The following is a 5,471-nucleotide window of genomic DNA, read 5'->3' as shown; positions in this document are numbered from 1 at the left end:
TTATCTTTTTTTGTTTGTTTGTTTTTTGTTTTTTTCGAGACAGGGTTTTCTCTGTATTGTTTTGGAGGCTGTCCTGGAACTCACTTTGTAGACCAGGATGGCCTCGAACTCACAGAGATCCACCTGCCTCTGCCTCCCAAGTGCTGGGATTAAAGGCGTGCACCACCAACGCCTGGCAGGAATTTATCTTCTTTTAATAATTATTATTACACTGGTCCACATCTCGTTCTGCATTTCAGTTGGGTAAGTGTCCAGCACTGAGGGCTAATAGTGCACTTGACACACGGAAGACTTTTCTCACCAGGTGACTTACAGATGTGACTTCGGACACTGATCCTCTTTGTGGCCTTGGCCTCCGTTCTCCATCACCTTCTGCAATTCTGTAAGGTGCACAATCGATGGTAATAAACTTTTCCCTGGAAGCCAGCCAGCTTTAGTTTCTTTCTTTGTGTAGCCCTGCCTGTCCTGGAACTCACTTTGTAGATCAGGCAGGCCTTGAACTCACAGAGATCCATCTGCCTCAGTCTCCCAAGCACCGGGATTAGAGGCATGCGCCACTATTGCCAGCTTCAGGTTTAGTTTCTATGGACTAGAACTAAGCGCCTTCCCAGGTATGCTGTGTTTGTTTATAGTTCAAGCTGCTCCGGGGCTTGGGAGGGTTACTTGAGCCCTGAAGTTGTTGGCCAACCTGAGCAACATAATGGAATCTCACTTAAAAAAAAAAGTTAAAAGTTAAAAAGTCCTTGACTTATAAATTCTCCCACAAACCCCCCTATAACTGATAATTACTGCAGTAATTGCTACCATAAAGGGTGCCCTGGGGTAAAGAGTAACCTTGTGTGAAATAATTCAACTTGTCTTGGCTAATGCCTGTCAGGAGTCCAGTACCTTAGTTCTTCCAAAGCATTTACAGGGCCAAGGAATTAAGTCTGAAAGTACATACCTGGAGGTGGGGTGCCTGAAAGCTCCTTATATCTGGGGCCCCTTTGTCCTCTTACTTTTTATATTTCAGCAAACTAGTGTTTATTGAATACACTTTGAGTAACAAAGGGATTTACACATAGACCTACACCTATACCACTTGTGTTTACATTTCAAGCATTATATATATGCATATGTATATGTACATATACATATATAAATCAGAGCTTGTTTACAAGGAACTTCAGAGATAGAAGCAGAAAGCCTAAGGGTTAGAAGACAATTACTTATTTTAGCTGGGCATGGTGATGTATGCATTTAATCCCAATACTTGGGAGGCAGAGGCAGACAGGTCATTGTGCGTTAGAGGCCAGCCTAGTCTAGGTAGTGAGGATCCTGGTAATTTTTTAAAAAAGTATTACTATTAAAGAAAAAATGCTAAGTTAGCACACAGAATAACGTGGCATTTCATCCGCGCTACTTTACTGTGTTCTGATTGGTCCTCAATCCCTCTCCCCGGCTCCCCTGTTCTTTTTCCCATCCGTGCCAGCATACTTGGGTGCAGAGTTCAGAGAATGCTGGAGGGTGTTGTTCCTCAGACTTTCACTTGAGGCGGGGTCTCACTGGCCTGGAACGTCATGAATAGGTAAGCTAGCTGGGCAGTGAGCACCAGGGATCCACCTGTCTCCGTCCACTGTTGCTGGGATTTCGAGTGCACCCCACCATCATACTTTCTTGTGTGGGTTCTGGAGACCCAACTCAGGCCCTCACGCTTAGGAGACAAGTGCCTTATTGGCAGCCTTCTCCACAGGCACCTTCGTTCCTCATGCAGAAGGAACTGAATCTTAACCCTGTCAGCCAGAAATGTCTTCTGCTTCCCAGCTGCTTCCCTCCTCTCAGGCGGCTAGCACGCTGTGGCCTCCGTCTCTGTGTGTTGCTTCTGTCTGGCTACGTGAGTGCCATCGTGGAGCTAACAGGCTGAACCGATATATGCAGCCTCCAGAGTCCTCATTGTGTGATGAAATCATGCCAGTCTTTATTAACAATGAGTTACTCTTTGGCTCAGGGAGATTTCTTACCAGTAACCTTGCCAAGCCAAAGCGATAAAACTAAGCATCAGGGTGTTCAGGTGGTTTACAGCACGACTGTAATCCTTCTGTCCTCTGACCTCACGGTCGGGCTTACTTGAGGCCACAGCTTAGTCCCCATCCCCTGCTGTTTCCATCATCTGATGTGAATACCAAAAACTTCAAGACAATACTATAATGAAATCACATTAAAATGAGAGAAATGATAAGCACAATGTTTTGGTTTTTTGTTTTTCTTTTGGAGCCTATCCCGGAAGTCACTCTGTAGACCAGGCTGGGCTGGAACTCACAGAGATCCACTTGCCTCTGCCTCCTGAGTGCTGGGATTAAAGGTGTGCGCCACCACTGCCCTTCCTGATAAACACAATGTTGATTTCAAAAAAATCACCTCATCTAGCTTTGCGCAAAATAATACAAATTTAGGTTTTTGTTTTTTAGTATTTGAGACTAAACACTTAGTTTTAGTGTGTAGTGTTTGGAATCAATAAACTAGGCTGGCCTCAAACTTATAGATCTGCCTGCCTCTGCCTCCCAAGTACTTTTTTTTGTTATAGTCTCCAACTGGCCTGGGTCTTGCCAAGTACACCACATACCAGGCTGGGTTCTCCCTGCCTCTCTCTCTCCAGAGCTGGAATGACCCAGTTTTCTGGGACCTCACCTATTCTCCCAGCTTTTGTTGTTGTTTGCTTTATATTTTAGCCCTAGTGGGCCTGGAACTTTCTGGGACACCCCCCCACCCAAACCAAGTGCCGGGATCCTAAGTGCTGGGATCACAGGCATGCAATCTCAGTGGTCTGACACAAAATGCATTCAAACAGGAAGGGAGAAAATATTTAGTCACCTGAGGATTCTGACCTACAGGTAGGAATTCATGACTTTCCAGTTTCTTTTCTTTTTTAAGAAACTATTTATTAGTAGAGTAGCGGTGGCACATGCTTTTAATCCCAGTGCTCAGGAGGCAGAGGCAGGTTACCTCTTTGAGTTAGAGGCTAGCCTGGTCTACAGAGTGAGTTCCAGGACAGCCAGGGCTGTTACACAGAGAAACCCTGTCTTGAAAACAAAAAGGTTTTTTTTTTTTTTTTTGGTTTTTATGAGGCAGGGTTTCTCTGTATTGTTTTGGAGGCTGTCGGTCCAGCCCGGCCTCGAACTCACAGAGATCCGCCTGCCTCTGCCTCCCGAGTGCTGGGATTAAAGGCGTGCGCCACCACCGCCCGGCTGTTTTTATTATTTTTAATTACATGTGTGAGTGTGTCTGTGTGGGTACTCGAAGTGCTGGGGGAGGCAGAGGTGGCAGGTCCCTCTGGAGGTACAGGTGGTGTGAGCAGCCCCGTGTGGGTACTGGGGAAGAGGCAGGTCCCCTCAAGAACGTCTCTCCAGCCCTCCTGCTTATTTTCTGATTAAGGAAAGTATTTTCCAGAACATCCCATGAACACAGGAATGGTTGAAAACTAACCAATAAAGAGCACACACAAAACAGCAGGTAACTGACATTTTAATACATCTGTGTGTTAGTGTGACATAAGTTATACTAAAAAGTCAGTTCTCCAGCATCAGTCTTAAGAGGTTAACATTGATAATTGTAGTAAAATACAGTTTCAAGACGCTAAATGTTTTTACATCTAATTTAATGTTAACCTAAATATTTTTAAATGTACAAAATGTCCATATCTTACATTAATAAAAAAAAAACACAAAGCAAAACAGAGTTCTGTTTTGGAGCCCATTCTGGCTTTGAACTTGACATCCTCCTGCCTCAGGTCCTGAGTGCTAGGCTAGTGTGTGCATGCCACCATGCTTCATTGCTTCATTTATTTACAAGTACTTGTGCTTCTCTCCTTCCTTTTTTTTTTTTTTTTTTTTTTGGTTTTTTGAGACAAGATTTCTCTGTATTGTTTTGGAGGCTGTCCTGGAACTCGATCTGTAGACCAGGCTGGTCTTGAATTCAGAGATCTGCCTGCCTCTGCCTCCTGAGTGCTGGGATTAAATGTGTGTGTCACCCACGCCCGGCCCTCTTGTTTTGTGTTTTGAGACAAGGTCTCACTATAGAAGCTGGACTGGCCTTGGATCTACAGTAGTGTCAGCTTCACTGACAAAGGCAAGCTAGGTCATTTAGCAGCCGGAACTATCTGGGCCTCTGCATGCTCCATGCATTATTTTGGTTTCTCCACTTTGTAAACTCCTTTGGACATTGATTAATTGTCTGAATGGGAGCTACATTAGGCAGAAGTCATAATTCTATCCCAGGGGAATGACTGGCTGGATTCTGTGAGTAGAAAGAAACCGATGCTTTTTCTTCCCCATTTAAAGTTTTTAAATTTTAAAGACAGGATATCAAGACAGGCATTGGTGGCGCATGCCTTTAATCCCAGCACTTGGGACACAGAGGCAGGCAGATCTCTGTGAGTTCGAGACCAGCCTGGTCTACAAGAGCTAGTTCCAGGACAGTCTCCAAAGCCACAGAGAAACCCTGTCTCAAAAAAAAAAAAAAAAAAAAAAAAAGACAGGATATCATGTAGTCCAGGCTGGCCTTGAACTCACTATGTAGCAAAGAAGGACTTTGAACTCCTGATCTTCCTGCCTCCCAGGCATTGGACACAATGCATGGTTTATGCAGTGCTAGGACTGAATCCTCACACATTTTGGGCGTGTGCTCTATCAACCGAACTACATCTCCAGCATTTTAATTTTTCTTTCTTTCTTTTTGATGGTGTTAAGGATCAGGGCCTCATCTTTGCCTGCCAGGAAAATCCTCAACCACTAAGCTACAGCCCCTACCTGCTAACAATTTCTTTTAAAAAATTCCTTATATATATTTTTCATATTAAAAAATCGTAAAGGGCAGGAGAGATGGCTCAGAGGTTAAGAGCACTAACTGTTCTTCCAGAGTTCCTAAGTTCAATTCCCAGCACCCACATGGTGGCTCACAACCATCTGAAATGAGATCTGGTGCCCTCTTCTGGCCGCAGGCATACTTGCAGACAGAATGCTGTGTGTATAATTAATAAAAAAATGTTAAAAAAAATAGTAAAACCATTTCTCATGAATGAAATGTCAGCCAGGATACTTCTTGGTAAGATGAAGTGTGCTAATGAATCATGTCATTCACATGTGCACGGGACGGGCTGGGCCACGGGACTTGGAGATGTTTGCAGAGTGACCCTGACTACATACAGGGAGGCGGTGGGGGGTCCATAACAGGTCACAAACGACATCGGGAACGGCTGCTTAAGGCTTCATGTAGAAAGGTGAAAGGCACAAAGACAAAACCAGGGGACGGGCGGCCTTAGGGTAAGCGCTGACTAAGGACTGTTTCTGGAGACTCATCCTTTGTAGTTGACCCGTTTCACCAGCATGTCAACTGCGGTGCTGATCCAGCGGCAGGCTCCGTTCTGCATGTCTGAGAAATATGAGCACATGCAGCCCTCATAACTGCCCTATGAGGTAGGTACCATCTTAGCTTCA

This window comes from Mesocricetus auratus, unplaced genomic scaffold (assembly GCF_017639785.1).
Source record: "Mesocricetus auratus isolate SY011 unplaced genomic scaffold, BCM_Maur_2.0 Super-Scaffold_100020, whole genome shotgun sequence".
NCBI classification, from domain to species: domain Eukaryota; kingdom Metazoa; phylum Chordata; class Mammalia; order Rodentia; family Cricetidae; genus Mesocricetus; species Mesocricetus auratus.
The sequence above is the reverse complement of the archived record's forward strand: the minus strand, read 5'-3'. Positions refer to the sequence as shown.